Below are 18,152 nucleotides of genomic sequence, written 5' to 3' on the forward strand. Positions count from 1 at the left end.
CAAGCAGCAATTTTCACATGTTGCTGGTAACTATTATGGCTTTCTCTCTCAGACCATGCGCAATATAGTAACAATGACGGACCCAAAAATTTTAGATTGTGAAGGTGATATGCAACAGACAGTTAAAATATCAATAATCATCCTATATAATTTATTATATTCTCTGCAAGTTTTTATACTTTGAATAAATAGGTAACATTTGGATTGGTAGATTTAAATTCGAATTTTATATTTAAAAGTCTTATCTAAAATTCTTATATTTAAAATTCTTTACTTAGGTAGCATGAAAAATTCAAATTCAAAGACGATGAAAAGAGGAGATGAGAAATGAAAACAGTGAACTGGCATAAAAGAATTATAAATAAAATATAGATTTGGATTCAAACCAAAATCCATAAAATTTTATGGATCCGAATTATAGATTTCTCATCCCAAATCCAAATTCCTTACATCCAAATGCAATGTAAAAGATTTTCTTCTTTTTAACCGCTTGAGAGAGGTAGATGTATATATATATATATATAGTTGTGTTATGATGTTGATTTTCAGGTGAAAAAAATTTTCGAAAGCAAAGTTAAATATTACACACACAACACAATTCAAATATTGAAAATTTTTTTTAATAAACCTGAGATCAAGTAAGGTTTTAACAATTGCATTGTCTAAAAATAATAGTATAATTTGATCAAAAAAATAATAATAGTATAATGAATATAAAGAAAAATAAAGATAAGTAGAATAATGCATCTTATTAAATGTTATCATATGTTAACCACGAGAAACTGAAAGAGAGAGAATAAGAAAGTAAAAATGAAAAGAAAAAGGAAAAAAAACATAAGATATTAACAAAAAGAGCAAGATGAAACTCTTAAAGATAGAAAATAGATACTTCCTCCGTTCAAAAATATAAAATATTTTTAACCAAATCCCATCCCCCAATAAAGTAGTTACATATTTTTTAACTAACCTTATCTTTTCATATTTACCCATATTAAACACCCTACAATAAATATAAAATCATTATCAATAGGGGCACTTTTGAAAAAAGGCAATGATTATACTTCAAAAGACTAAAAATGCCTTATATTTTTTAATAGAGGGAGTATATCTTACCACTAGAGTAGAATCATACTTGATTTAACCCCAAAAAAAAAGGGAGAATTATATTGAAATCTCATGTAAGGAAATTAATTACAGCAAAATCTATTGATAACTGAATTAAACTGCATTAACAACACAATCAATTGTTAATGTAATTTAGTTTAGTTGTTAATGGGCTTTGCAATAATTAATTTCTTTATGTGGGACTTGGTTGTAATTCTTCCAAAAAAAAAACACTGGGGGTAATATACAAGTCTGTTTTCCTAGTTTTCCTCAATTTTAAATCAGAACTTATGGTTTATTTTATTTTAATTGAATCTTTATAGTTTGATGGATTAAATATATTAATCCCTGCAAGTTAAAATTTTGAATGAATATTGACTTTTCCGAAATAAAAGCATTTTTAAAAGTTATAGAAAATTTTATTTAATTTTTTTAGCCAAAAAATTTAACACAATAATTACATTTTTTAATTTTTATGTATATAAAAGTTACTTTAAAAACGATAACCTAGTTATATAAACATATAGATGTTCTTAATTTAATTTTTTGAGAGAGAAAATTAAAGGATTTTAATAATTAGGGACTAACATATCTAATCAATCAAACTATAAAAACTTGATTAAAAATAAAATAAACTACAATAACCTAATTCAAAATCATGTAAAACTATTAGGATTTATGGATTAATTTTTCTAAAACACGATATGTGATATATGTATGTATGAACATACAAAAATATGAAACAAAAAGTCGAGTAGCATTGGATTTTTTTTTATTTTTTGGGCCAAGAGTAACGTTGGAATTAATATCATAAAATATTAATAAATCAAGATACATAAATAACAGAAAGAGTAAATCTTCTTTGGGGGGACGAGGCCACTAGCTTTGTGTGTGTCTATGTATATTTACCGAGCAATATATATGAAACATCACACGCACAAATACAGTGCAAGATTCACTATTCGAAGGAGAATGAATAAAATTACTTACTGAAAGCTAAGTCTTTCCCCAGAAGGGTATGTAGGTGGCACCACCATAATCAAGAATCCATTTTCGTGCTCTAAGACAGGCATTGTCTTCACCTCCATCAGGTCCTTCTCCGAGCATTCTCATGCATATATAATTCAGCACAGTAGAAAACATGATGCTGTGTCCCTCTACGTGTATTCCCCACCCTCCATCTTCATTCTTTAACATGCACGCACTTGTAAAGAATTAGTTCACTTAAAATTATAATGTATCAATGAAAGCAGGTTTTAACTTATAAAATGTATGAACCTGGCGATAGTACAGGTATCAAAGGATCTCTTTTCTATACTCTTTCGGGAATACAGTGTCAAGATGGCCGGTGATATACATACAAAAAACCTACACCATTTTCGGAAATTTTAAATCATTGAATAATTTCTTAATATAAAAACCAAGTAAAATGTATAGCTTGTGACCTAAATTTGAGTTTATATTATTATTCTTATCATCATAAAAGTCTTTCCTCAAAAAAATTGTTTCAGTTTATATGTCTTTTTAGAAGTCTAAAGCAACATTTATTAACCTTTTTTTCTTTTCTCCTTTTATTTCTTACATATGCATCTTTGTATTGAAAATGAACATATTCGAGAGTCGATCAAGCGCTAAATATAAGTACCTCTCTAAGACGGACTTGGATCTTTGTTTGCCATTGCCATGTTTATGATCATTAACATTTATTAACATAATTCATGCATATATATATATATATATATATATTAAAATTCCCTAAAAATATTATAATAACAATTTTACAGTCTCATATAATGTGCCGTAAATATTTAGGCCGCCCATAGCAATCTTAATGGCACAGATGGCATGTAACCATACGCTGAGCACCCTAACACTATTGACTAACCCAGGCTTGAGAAGAAAATTAGGAACAGAGGAACAGAAACAGATGCGAAAGAAGGGAACTGACGGAGCAAAGATCATAGAAGGAGCTGTCGCGATGAAAATGAAGGGCTTGGCTTGTGGGGAGAGGCATCTGCGAAAGGAGCCATCTTCGGTGCTTATCAGGATGAAGAGCACCATGGCACTAGGGTGCTCATAAAGTTGTAAATATTTATCCAGATAATTTAATTTACTTGGTCCAAATTTAAAGTTGTAAATTTAAATTTATACATATTTAATAAAATAAAAAAATAAAAAAATTGAATAAATATGTTTATTAACAATCAGACAGTCCAGATTTAATTTGAATTATCTAATTTTAATATTAATTATTTTATAATTTTATAAATTGACTATCCAAATATACTTTAGATAGTTTAAATTTAAAATTTTTAACTAACAAAAAATTTTTTTAAAAGAAAGGTACCAAATAAGATATTATCTTTATTTTTAATATTGTATTTATTAAAATAAATATTTATTAAAATAAAAAAAATTAATGTTAAATCTATTCTATCCATAATACATTTGGATAAATAATTTATAAAAATTATAGAAATGTTATAATTAAAGTATATTATCCAGATTATATCTGTACAGTCCTGATTGATGAAAAATTATTTGTAAAAATTTTTAAATATTTATTTTAATAAATATAAAATATAAATATAAATACAAATTTAAGTATAGAAATCTGGATGGTCCGGATCATAGTTAGACCCGACTTGCGAATGTAAGAGATGAATAGATGAAGAAGAGGATAAACGGCCACTTGCATTAGTTTTTTTTTTTTTTAGCCACCTAGAAAATGAAGTTAAATTAACAGTCAACAAACTTCAACATTGATGTCAGGGTAGTATTGTGTTCTTTTTCAGATGCCCTCGATAGAAAAGTTTCAAGACATCTTTTCCTTTAACCCCTTTTTCTATTACACCCTTAATTATGAATAATGTGGAAATATTTAAATGCATTAAATAAAGGGAAACTAAAATTTTCTGGTAATGCAGTTAATATTTTGATGTATTAATTGCATTTCTGAATCTATATGTTAACATGACTTATATTTTAAAACAGAAAAAGTAAAATTTTATTGGTGAGGGCCCGCTCACTTCATATTTATATGTCTATCTCTTTTAAGTATATAATGTATAGTAGTACCTAGCGATTCAATAGAAAGATAGAAGCAAAGCAATATGTAGCGTGATCAGTTTTGGAAATTTATATCCATGATAGAGTCAACAAAAGGGTAGGGCTAGACTAACTATCCTTTTAGGTCTTGTAATTTTCAAGGAATAGTCTTGAAAAAAATAGAGAATTTTGGTATAGAAAAGCTTTTAAGCCCTAACCTTATAGGCTTTGCAAAAATAAGCCTTGGACTCAAGCTCAGGCCCTTAAGCTCTTATAATTTTTTGAACTTTGTGTATATAATTTACTTAAACTTTTGAATTAATATTATGATAATAACACAATTTGTTAAGTATATATATTTATTCTAGGTGATCAAAATGAAGTTGGAGAGATTGTTAAAATAGCACTACTTCCTCTAAAGGATCTAATATTTTTTTTAAGCCCATCACCAGTGTCCTCCTAATGTTGTTTGATGCATGAAAAAGTCTCTATATTTATGTTTATGTTTATGTTTTTTATTTTTGAATGAAGATTGATGACAATAAGGACAAGAATATTTAATTTTCGATAATAGACAATTTGAACTTATATGGTTTATATTATTTTGGGATACATATTATTTTAATTATATTTCAAAGCTTACTATATATTATCTTTTATATATTTAATTAAGGTACTTTGTAATTTATATATAAATCAGTATGATTAGAAATTTTGATTTTAAAAAAACAACTAACGCAGGCTTTTGAAGCTGGCCTAAGCCTTGGCAATAAAGGCTGGACATGAAAAAAATGCTGATTTCAAGATAAAAACACTTGTGAATTTGAATTCTTAAAAGTCAAGCTTATAAAAATCAGACCTATAAGCATTGGGTCAGCTTTTATTGACAATTTTAATTGTATGATGGATGCGTACCAGAGGTTGCATGAAATAGAGACATCCAGCAATTTGGGCAGGCCAATGACCATGTTTTGACTGTAAAGCTGATAGATAATGTGTTGCCCGTTCTCACAGTGTTAGTAACTTTTTCATCACTTATTTCCTCCCCATTCTCTATCTTCACACTTAGTATTGTTTGTTTGAAATCCTTCTCCCTCAAAAACTATATCAAAATAATCAACATAACATTAGTTTGCCTTGCCCTTAGGAGGCAACCGAAATTAACTAAACTACGTAAGTGAAATATGCAAGTATACTGGTTTCAAGTTTCAACATTATTCTTCACATAAAACAATGTTCCATCAACAACTTATTTAATGGAACGACAAAATGTCACGATCACCAATCCTGACAGGCAGAGAATATAGAAAATACTGGAGAAAATATGATATTCAAATGGATCCATATTAACATTGGGCCCACTTCGTGACAGAAACATGAACTAATGGAAAGAGAATAGTACTAGTGAAGGTGAGACCCATAATTAACGTAGGTTCTATGAAACTTTTTACGTCGCTTGAGGAGACATATATATTAAAGAAAAATTTATAAATTTAATATGTAAAGTTTATAAATTTAGAATTGAACAATCACTAACCTTGACGTTTTCATCTTCATCTAAATCTGAACTCTCTTTTTTGTTAATATTTAACTAACTGCTAAACTATTTATTAAAATATTAAATCTCCCTTTTAACCAACAAAATCATCTATCCTAATGTTTCCAAGTCTCTCTCTTACATAAAAAAGAAAAGGAAAAACATAACTTCAAAGCATTATACTTTACTCACATTTTGCTATTGATCACTGTACATTTTTTTAGTGCTTTTGGCCCATTTTGCTATTGATCACTGTACATTTTTTTAGTGCTTTTGGCCCCTTCAAGATCCTTATACTTTATTAATGGAAGACTTAAAATAATGAAAAAAAAAAATACAGAGACTAAAAATACCAAAAAAAAGGTACAAGGACTAATAGTAAGATAGAAGCAAATTACAAAGACCTAAAATTTTGTTTTTTCAAAAGAAAAAAAATTTGAAGAAATGAGGGAATTCAAACAAAGCTGAAAAACAATAATAACCCTTTGAAGTAGGAGTGTAGGACTCAGCTTTCTTGGGGAGAATCTTCCTCCACACCTTCACTGAGTCAGGTTTATATCTAGACCATATAGATGTGAATAATCTGGATTTAATATTTTTTATTTTTTATTTTCTATTTTATAAAATAAAAAATTTATATAAATTGTTAAAAATTTTAATAAATCTGTTCAGCAATCTGGATAATTCAAATTTAATATCATGGTCCACATTTAATATTTAAATTTTTATAAATTAACTATCTAGATATACTCTGAATAATGCTTATTTAATATTTAAATTTTTTATAATTTTTATAAATTTTTAATGTTAAGTTTAGATCATTCATAATAAATCTGGACTATCCATGTTGATGAATGTATTTTTAAAATTTGTTACAGTTCATAAAATTTTTATTTTAATAAATAAAAATAAAAAACATTAACTTTAGACAGTCCAAATATAGGCATCCCTAGAGAGAGGTGCGGAGGAGGCTTCCCTCGAGTCCTTTGAAGTAGCACGTGATGCCCATCCGTATGGATAAAGGATCAAAGCTTCATGTGGTTAAAAGCAGAGAAATCTTGTGTGTGATTTTGTTGTGTTGTGTGTGTTTTGTAAGTGTGTATTATATTGAAATGCAAATGTGTGGGATCCCTTCTTTCTAAAAAAGGTTAGATAGGATATTAATAAAAGAATACAGGGAGAGACCTAAAAACGCCATAGGAGGTCCCCACAAGGCTTGAGGTTGAAGAGATTATTGAACAAGTGTTGACGAGCAGTTTCAACCTCAGCACGCTCTTCAGGAGAGCCTTCATGAGCATGAAACTCCCATATTTGCCTTCCTGTGAAGTTGTTGGTGCTGAATATGTACGGATCATTCCCCATCTCCCCGATCTTCAGCCTCCACATTTTTGTCTAAATCTCTATCTGTGTATATCTGCAATATCAAATCGAGCAGTTCATAAATGCCAGGCACTCACTCATATATGTTTATATATACACAGTACGAGCACACAAACACACATCTCAATCATGTTGTTAGCGGGTAGATTTTTAATTCTGCTTGCGGCCCCGGTGATGTTTCAATATAATCACTGATGATTGCGTGTCTTGTTGATTAAACGGCTTGTAAATCTTCAAAGGAGGGTAGGTGCTTGTTGATTTCGTGCCTTGCCTTATTAGGCTTTACTTGCCATTTTTGGTTTTTTTTTTTAATGAGTGAATTATATCTTGAATTTTAGGTTAAGTAACACCATAAATTTTGAACTTATTTACTATGTAAATTGTTCCCTAAATTTTTAAAAATGGTGCAATATGGCACCTATCATTAATAAAAATTAACTTTGACTATTAGTGAACTATAAATTGATAGAAAAGGACCTCAAAATTATATAAAAGTAACAAAAAATTATAAAAAAAAGGACTAAAAAATTACAAACAAGGACCAAAAATTATAAGAGCTGGCCCTTAAACTCTTATAATTTTTTAACTTTATTTATATAATTCATTTAAAATTTTAAATTAAAATTATGATAATAGTACAATAAGTTAAATATTTATTCTACGTGACGAAGATGAAGTTGGTGAGGTGGTTAAAATGGTACCACTTCCTCTAAGTAGACCTTCCCCTAAAGGGTCTGTCGCACCCGTGTCATGACTTTCCTAGAGAGAGAAGGTTGATAAATGTAGGAAATGGAAGTCATCCCCAAAGTTTTTAGAGAAACCTTAAAAAACTGTATAATGAAAAATTATAGTTTGCAAAAAGGGTTTGGGAGTCAATTATATGTGGAAAAAGTGTTAGGCATCCCACGATAGCAATTCATAAGAATAGTTACCCTAAGTTGATTGAATAAAATTAATTAGTTTTTTAATCATATATTGATTACGCTTTATAATCACATGCAAAAAAATAAAAATAAAAATAAATAATGAAAAAAAATTTATTTATTTACATGGGAGGACTTAAATTAGGATTAAAGTCTAAGGCCTATGTATCTTATGATGGATCAAAGTCCACATAATTCGAAAGTATTAATATTTATGTTTTCTTTTAATTTTTTTAATTTTATTTGATCAAGTGAATGTCATTTTGGGTTGTATTTATTTATTTATTTTTTTAAAATAATTTTTTTCCTTGGAAATACCTTTATTTAAGACAATACTAGAAAATGAAAAATTTAGTGAGGAATTATCCATTCCTCTCTAAAATGCTTAATTAGCGAGGAATTTTGATTTTATAACTTGATTGAAAATTAACAAGGAAAAATAGTAACGAATTATCAATTTCTCTCTAAAATAAGATAATTAGTGAGGAAATTAGTGAGACATTTTATACCCCTCTAAAATGAGAGATTAGCAAGTGATTTAGAAAAAAATTTTGTATTCCTCTCTAAAATAAGATAATTAGTGAAAAAATTAGCGAGACATTTTTATATCTCTCTAAAATGAGAAATTAATGAGGGATTTAGTGAGAGATTCTGTATTCCTATCTAAAATAAGATAATTAATGAGGGATTATTTTATTTGTTTTTCCTATAAAACCCTAAATTTCCTTTTTTTATTTATTTAATTTTATTAGAATTTTTTATTTATTTTCATTTATATTTGGAAGTCCAAACAAAATATAGTGTTCACAGGTTCTAATAGTTTTTTTAATTACTCACAGATATTCTCCTATTAGATGCAGTGCTATTCAAGGCACTGAAAGTTCAAATTTTTTTTTGAATGAAGATTGATGATAATAAGAACAAAAAGATATTTATATTTTGAATGATATAGACAATTTGAACTTGTATGGTTTATATTATTCTGGGGTATATATTATTTTAATTATATTTCAAAGCTTACTATTTTATTTATATAGTTAATTAAGATACTTTTTAATTTATATATAAATTAGTATAATTATAAATTTTAATTTTCCTAAAAAAAGTAATATGGGATTTTTGACCTGGCCTGAGCTTTGTCAATAAAGACCAGGCTTGAAAAAAGTACTGATTTTAAGATAAAAAATTTTATGGACTTGAACCCTCAAGAGTTGTGTTTGTAAAAATAGAAAGTTCAGGTTAACTTTTATTGACACAGCTTGAATTGCGTGATGCCTGCTTACCAGAGGTTGCGTGAAATAGAGACATCCAGCAATTTGAGTGGGGCAATGCCCATGTTTTGATGACTGGAAGGCGGATAAATAATGTGTTGCCCTCCTCACAAGGTCACCAACCTTTTCATCACTTATTTCCTCCTCTATCTTCACACGTGATATTGTCTGTTTGAAATTCTTCTCCCTAAAAACTGTATCAAAAAAATTAACATAACATTGGTTAGCTTTAGCCTTACGAGGCGATCGAAATTAACTAAAATATGTAAGTGAAATTTGCAAGAATATGGACATGGTTTCAAGTTTCAACATTATTCTTCACATACAATAATATCTCCATCTGCAATTTATTTAATGGAACGAGAAACATGCAACTGATGCAAAGAGAACGGTACTATTGAAGGTGAGACCAATAATTTAAGTTGGTTCTATGGAGTTTTTATGTCGCTTAAAGAAGAGACCTACATTAAAGGGCAGTAGTAAGTTAAGATATTTAGGCAAAATCACAATTAATGACTGGCGAAAATCAGTATCACTCAGATCATAAAATGTTGAAATTGAAAATTTCAAAATTAGGTAAGACATACAATCAACCGACAGTCCAACACCAATCCTCCTTTTAACATTTGTAAGCCATTTAATTAATTTGATAGTGATCGCCGCAATCATAATATTTATGTATCCATTAGTACAAAACATGATATAATTAAATATCTTCCTACATATGAGTAACTAAAAACAAATATTAGACCCATTAGGTCAAATAGTATTATAGACTCTAAACTTATTTATTATCCAAGTCATTTTCTCACTTTTAAAACAGTGCAGTATGGCCCTTCCTATTAATAACTGTTAATTTTAACTGTTAATTGATTAAAAATTAATAGAAGGACATCAAAAATTATTAAAAAAAGGATCAAAAAATATAGACACAAACCAAAAATTCTCTTAGTTCTTTTTTATAATTTTTGATGTTATTTTTTTATTAATTTACAGTTAAAGTTGACTTTTGTTAATATTAAGAGTTAGATTGTACTGTTTTCAAAAGTTAAAAAAATAATTTACATAATAAATGAGTTTACGATCTATTGTGTTATTAGATTTAAAGTTCATGTGGTAATTTACTGTTTAGCCTTCTTTTTTTCTGTTTTTACTAGTGCGTGATTTTTTTTTTGAAAATTAATAAAATGGTCTCCTTTCTGTTTAAAAAAAAAATTAATTAAACGGTGGAGTTATGTATTAGCCTATCAGGGTCAGGGACGCCCAATGACAAATGGACATAATTTTCTTGCACATGTCAATCAATATCATGTGAAAAAGAATTTATTTTAAATTAATCATTTCCATAAAATGTAAAAACTCTACCTTAACATACTAGTAAGTAATGTAGCTCACTTTTATACTATAAATATTATATTATTATATGGATGGTTGTCCATAACTCCTATAACACTTAGTATTTTTAATCTTAATGCCTTAAATCCTATAACCTCCCCAATGTCTATGTCTTTTAACATCTTCAATGAATAGTTTGGAAAGAGTTTCTTATATGTAATACCTTATAACTTTCAAATGCTACATAATGTATGTGATGAAATATAAAAGATTTGATTTTCTATGGGATAGTATCCACGGTTTTATTTGAACGATTAAGCGTTATATTATACCTTATGGCCCATAAGCCTACAAGATTGCATCCCAAGCTTATAAGCTTTCATCCAAAGTGCATCGCCTTGCACTTTAAGCCTATATATCTTTGTACCCCCAAGCCTATTCACTTGCACACTGAGGCTAATGACTTGTATCTTGAGGATAATGTACCTATGTCAATTTTCATGATATGTGCATTGCGTTTCAAGAAATAACATGTTGTCGTTTAGGTAATTAATTTTCAAGATATGTCAATCGCATGTAATGCAAAGGCTGAATAGAAATATTTGTTGTACACCTAGTGGTTACTTTTTAGGATATGGAAATTGTGAATCATGAAAAATAATCAAACAAGCTAGTGATGGCAGCCTGTAGCCACATAAGTTCCAAAAAATTTGTAAATTTCATGTAAAACATATTATATTGATAAATACATTAACATCACAGTTCATACTAGTCATTTTACATTTATAAACTAGCTAGACAACATTGATGACTAGAATTTGTCTCCACATAAGTGCACATATTGATAAGTAGAACGTGATGATACAATTATATTTTCATTCAATCAATTTGTCATTGCAGAATGGGCATCCATAATGGTCATATGGGAAAAAATACAGAGTTGCAAGGCAAGATAGCAAATTGCCCTTCGAATAATCAACCCTCTACTAGTTTCCCTTAAAATCATTGATGTAGCTTGCAAGTGCTTGTTGGAGAGGCAAATTTTCCTTTCTTTTCTCATCGATCGATAAGATCCCAAAACTTCCTATCATCATCTCTTAAAAGTCCCGACAATAAGCGCAAAAAGGTTCCTGCATTTACCAAGCATGACACTGCTTGTTCTTCTTCTCTCTCCCATCTTGCTCCTTTGACCAGTCCAAGAAATTGCGTGTGACAAGCGTCGGAGAATGAAGATGAAAATTTTTATGGTCTTTCAATGATTTTTTTATGGGATTTCATTGTGGTTCTGATTGGGGTCTATACTATGGTTAATTGGGTGTAGATTTACCATTATTGCTAAGCTATCATTTGCTTAGTGTGCTGATTCTTTGGAAGATTTTCTTGGTTTTGGATGTACCTTCGTATTGAATCTCATGAATATTTAGTGTTCAGTTTCTCATAGCTTTTGAGTGTACTATTTTATGTAATTGGGTCTCTTGGTTTCTTTGAAAACTCCTCCCTATATTCTAATTATTTATGGCTTTTCCTCTCCTTTTTCTGGCCAGCTATTTAGGATTTGATTTTGCCTAGGATTATGTAGGACCTCAAGTTCCAAGATGTTCTTGCCTTTGTTTGGGATTTGCCGGACTTGGAGATGGTGCTGAGGAGGGAGAAAAGAGAGAGGAAGAAAGAGAAGAAGCTAGAGAAGGGGATGGGAATTTGGATGAAGCGAAAGGGCATTGGAGAGAAGGCCACGTGGATGTCAATGTGGCAGATAATAATAAATATTTTTATCTTAACGGTGCAGCAGTTAAATTTTAATGATAGGGCAACGTTGTACGAAATTAATAAGCGTTGGGGTGACATCGCACCCAAAAAAAAAAAAAAAACCTTAAGGATTTCAAGTGTGCTTGTGTGAAAACTTCACTGTTAGATTTGCACCTTAAATTATGGTAATGTAATGGGTTTCCTAGAACAAAATCTTTATTATTATTATTATTATTATTATTTTGCTTAATGTACGATTTTAGCATTAATTTGTAAATTGGATTGTCTCAATCAATTTTAATATATTGTTCTTAAATCAGTTATTTTCTTTTGGGTTAAGATCCAATTTTATCCTTTTACTTATTTTTTAGGAGTGCTAGGCACTCTACACTCTTAAGTGGGGCAATCTTCCACCTAAACTAATTTTTGAAGGACCAAAAGTGCCCTTTTATTATTAAGCCATGAACTCTCTCATTATTTGGTGATGTAGCAAGATATGGAGCCCAGGCAAAAGCCATTTAATTCTCTGACGTGTCCGACCTTCATTTGTTTAATCAGATATGTGGCTCTCTTCTTTATAACATTGCAGGCAAACCATATTCAAAGGAATCATTCATCAACATCTTCCTTTTTTGTTTTTTTCTCTCCCTCTAGTTGTAGTGGCGGCCACCTTAGGTCTTGGGTATAGCTGAAACATCCTCGTTATCAACGGCTCTCTTGTTTTCTTGTCGCTAGCGAGCAGCAGAAGAAGGGTTACTTTGCTCCAGCAACACGGGGGACAATGAGATTATGAGGGTCCATTCAGCTATTGTTGTTGTGGCTTGTTGGCTCTACGATGGACCTCATTGAGTGAAGGTAAACCAAAGAAGGTTCTATAGTTGGCTAAACTTTTACTAGTTAAATTAAAGCTTGCAATTTCTTAGTTGTATCACTTTGATCATTTCTAATATATTTGAAACAAAATGACAGGGAGATGGCTGCAGGTACTTCTTATGGCATAATGAAAGATTAGGGCTGAGAAAGAATTAATATGTGAATAGCTTGATGCCATATGTGTAGAGGTGAAGGAGCTAAAAGATAAATGGGGGACATATGAAAGTGAACTAGAGATTGAGAAGAAAAAATATAAAATGGTAGTTATAGCACTTTTTGTTTCTTGACTCTTTTTTTTTTTTTTTGGTCAGGAAAAGTGCATGACAAAGTCATATGTAACTTCTGTGAAGGAACGAAGTACATTTTGTAATTGTTGTTATTTGTAACTCTGTGTTATGACTTTGTTTAAGATTAATATAGCATTTGCATTGGTATTTAGCCAGGAATTCATTTTATGATTACCTATATATATTGTTACAAAATCAATATATTCGTTACCTAGAACAAAATACATTAAACAAAAGTATACACGCATATGATAACTTAAAAAGAGTTCCCAATAACATATATAATTAATAATCCCTGCCATATACATAGACAACAACATACACTATAAAGTGGTCCTACCACATCCAAAATGGTCCTTGCCACGTTCATAGTCAACAACATAAAATAAAGTAGTCCCCGCCATATTCAAAATTACCCAACAAAGTGGTCTGTGCCACATATTCAAAATTACACAACAATACTATATGGCATCCTTAAACTTGCTCCTTGTTTGCACGCCAATCCTCCTTTCTCACTCTGCTTCAAGTTATGAGGTTTTTACACTATAATGTGGCCCATCCATGTTAGACCTAGTGGTGTTACAGGTAAATCAGAAGGTTGTAATGCAGACCCACCTCTTAAATGCAACCTAATCTTCCTAGAACCAAAAGGCGCTATTGAAATTTGTACTTGATGTTTCTGGATTTTATTCTCATTAAGGACAGGGAGTCTGGTCTCTAGATTAGTGTGATAAGTCATATACTCTATAGTAGTTCCCTCTTCAGGCACTAACTTAGACCTTTGTCTAGGCTATAAAGCAAAAAAAAAAAAAAATCATTAGCACATGTTCAAGACATTTTTTACGAACGAATAAAACCAAATCTTACATTATACACAATCCTCCCTGTTAACGCCTGTATCCACTCTAATCCTAAACCCCACTCATTTCTTGACTTCGACATTGTTCTTCCTCAATTTGCCCTCAGTGCAACATTTGCTTGACTTTCTTTTGTCGCTTGACTTTCTAGTTGAGTTACTTTGGCCCTGTGGTGTCTTCTCCTACCAATTTGTGTGCTAGGTGAAGGATTCTGTCACAACATAAAATTGACCATTAGAACAAGTAACCTTATATATGAAGCAAAATGAAAGGAAATGATAGTCATATCTGGCTATTTTGCTTTGTTGTGTCCCTTTTTTTAACAATAAGTGCATGTAATTGATCCACTCCTTCTTGTAAATTTATTGGCCATTGGAGTTTTGTCACGCTCCAAAAATAGAGGATAACCGGCACGAGATGTGAACTATATAGCACATCTCCGTAAGCCTTTAATCTTAATTCATTTCATTTTAAAAATGTAATCAAATTCAAATTGAAATTTTTAGCATTTCTGATATTGATCATTATAATAAAGTTTTAAAATTTTTGTAAAACAGTAGAATCTCTCCTGTAAATAGGATCTTCCAAAACTCTACAATACAAAAATATTCATAGAATATCATGTCAGTCAAGAACTTAACTCCTTTCAGCCAACAGACAGAATATACCAATATAGAAGCCCTAGATATAACCTATGTGGAGCACCTAACTAGACTTCTCCAAAAATAAAATACATAAGCATTTATAGTTACATTAAAAGGAAAATTTCAATCAGTTCTTCACCCAGCACGTCCATAAGTTCTCATGGGTCATTAGGAGGATCGACGTCAACTAGGGTATGAGAGACCAAAAATAATTTTCTAGTGAATAATATCTCAACAATAAACAATAGAACATAAGTAAAATGGAAAATCTGAAATAGTTATATAAGTTAAAGAGACAACAATTTTCGTAAAAATGTAATAAACTTCATGATAAATAGCTCCATAAAATTTCAAATAAAATCTCAAATCATTTAACTATTATAGTAAATGACAATATCGCTTGTTTTCAAGAAAGCACATAAATGAAAGAAATATTTATAAACAAATTACTAACTAAAAAATAATGGAATATAAAATTATCAAATAATTGGATTCATAATTATAGAGACTTATCAGAACAATTAACAAACGTGGATACACAGTCTATAAGAGTAAATAACCAAACATAGCTTATACCATGGAAATAAATGTGGACACATAGTCCACGAGGGTAGGTAACTAAAGGCGGCCAGAGCTACGAAACAAATGTGGACACAAAGTCCATAAGAGTAATACTAACGAAATGCGACTCAAAGCTATGAAAACAAATGCAAGTACGAGACCTACAAATAACAAACGTGAGTGCAATGCTCACAAAAGTTGAATTGGCTAGTCATAACCATGGCACGTCTAAAGCTAACAAAACTACAGCTAGCAACCAGTGTTTTGTAATAAGTTCCTTTTAAATTTAATTTCAAATATTTCAGAAAATCATCAATAATGAATGAAGTTTTCATTTTTAAAGTCTAACTTGCATGAATTATTTTCTGTATCAATCCAATATTTGATAGAATAAAAATCTCATAATCAAAGTTCAAACTTGTTTTAATTGATTAAATAACATTTCAAATCTGGTAAAGTTAATTTCTCAAAATAAAGGAAATTTTAATTCACAAATATCCAATAATCGCATTATTACTCTTAAAATGATTTGCAGAAAAATGTGATATTTTAGTAAATGAAATTTTGATTGGAACAATCAATTGAGACACTATCCACTTACCTAAAAAGCTTACAAGATGAAAATTTACTCCTTCCAAACACCTCACAATTGCCTTTTGACTACTTTAATTATCTAAATAAGAAGAATGAATAATTTTATTTAATGATAACTCTACTTCACATACCACTAATAAAATTCAGCAACCTATTATTTTGTCTAGAGCTTATCATTTATCATTTCATTCATTTTTTTTTCTTTCTAAATCAGTATTTGTTCCTAACCTGGCAACCATATTTAAAATATTTTATTTCTTTCTCTAGACAAGAATGATACCCTTATGTTGCACTCATACCATCTTCTCTTGGACACCAACAAATGATTTATCATTTATAATCAACAACCATACAATATCTCCTTATCTACTTTGTATCACAGTAGCTCCACAATCAAAATTCTTTACAAGCCCAAGTTATATTCATACATAATTAACACCCAAACCAAATAGGTCCTTGTAAAAGTTAAAAAAATTTTAGAAAATTCGTAACGAAACAAAACTCATTCAAACATGCACTTTGTCAAACATCTTGTGAGAACTATTGTTTAAACCTTACTAATAAGTCTTTTTTCTCTCTCTTCCAATCTCCTCATGATATACAATAAAATTGTATTAGGCTTCCTATACAAACCCAACATACTTCCTTCTAACATTGCGGCATCATTATATAGATATTCCAAAGATCAATACATAGATAATAATTTAATACTTGAATTATCAATGAAAATATTCTCTTCAAAACCTCTATTTCTACTTTCAACTTTCTATCCAGCATTTTATTGAACATCTCATATATATTCAAATTCAAACAAATACCAAACCTCTTCTTCCTTGATATCCTCTCCAAAGTTCTTCAATATCAATATCTAAAATAATCAATCTTCCTAATTTCACCCTTTCAACTGAATTAAAATAATGCTCAAATAAAATTCAAACCCACTACATCTAGCTCTAATTATTTGAAAGTTCCAGCTTGCCTAAATCCCTCATTCTCTATTTGAACATACACATTGGCAAAAGGAAAAATCACAATATCTGTGATTCAAACATTCCCACATGACCATCAATGACAGTTCAAAGCCCCTGATCACTACAACAACAATCTCTCTAACGCACACACAGAGAACCAAGGAGAGATTTAGAGATCTTACCTCCGTTCATGGTAACAGCACTAAGAACAAGAGGAAGCTTTAGTTGTGTGGCCAAGGAGGAGGAGAAAATTAAGAAGGTCTGATGCATTCCATACCACGACAAGAATAGAGGAGACGACCGACGGCAGCGACCCCATAGCAACACAGCACAGAGGAACAATCCTATAATTTTTGACGGGAAGATGAGTGATGAAGGGAAGGATTTCAGCTACCATAATTTTTGACGTCGGTAGTGAGAAGGAGGTGAGTTCCTCCCCCCCAGCAACAATCAACGACAGCACAACAGAGGAAGGAATTTCCAACGCACTCTTACAGATTGCTGGAATAGAGGAAGACAAAGGAAGGAAGCTCCAGCACTCTCACGATGATCCACAACACACAGAGAGGAAGATCGAAGAAGATGCGGTGGTCAAGGTCGGCAGCTCACTCACTGTCGGTCTCCAAGTGCATCCATGAGAAAAAGAAGAGGAAGCTTCCCGATTGCTCTCCCTCTAATTCTCTTCTATGTTCATTTATATTATAACATATACATATATATAAGGGCAAACCAGTAATTCAATAAGGGTTATAACTCAACCAATAAAAAAAAAATCCTCCCTCTCAAGCCAGTAAGATTCGAACTCAGCACTTGACACTAAGCAATTGAGTTGTTAGCATAAATTTTCACTAGACCAATATTCCCTTTTGATATATCTAATTCAAAAGTTAATAAAATATAATAATTATTTTTTTTTGTAAATTATAATGTTGCTAAAATTCATGGGTTATTACAAGTTTGGAAATCAGATGGTTGAGGAACACATTCAGCAACTCTTTGTACTGCTTTTACCCTTCCCCTG

General features: G+C 30.3%; 1 pseudogene; it reads right to left on the bottom strand.

Annotated features, from left to right (window-relative positions):
- LOC129288756 (beta-amyrin synthase-like) overlaps positions 1–18,152 on the bottom strand; it is a 69,645-nt pseudogene that overhangs the window by 14,441 nt on the left and 37,052 nt on the right.

Source organism: Prosopis cineraria, unplaced genomic scaffold (assembly GCF_029017545.1).
Source record: "Prosopis cineraria cultivar Desert tree isolate PC_DT_omini unplaced genomic scaffold, ASM2901754v1 PC12, whole genome shotgun sequence".
Taxonomy (NCBI): domain Eukaryota; kingdom Viridiplantae; phylum Streptophyta; class Magnoliopsida; order Fabales; family Fabaceae; genus Prosopis; species Prosopis cineraria.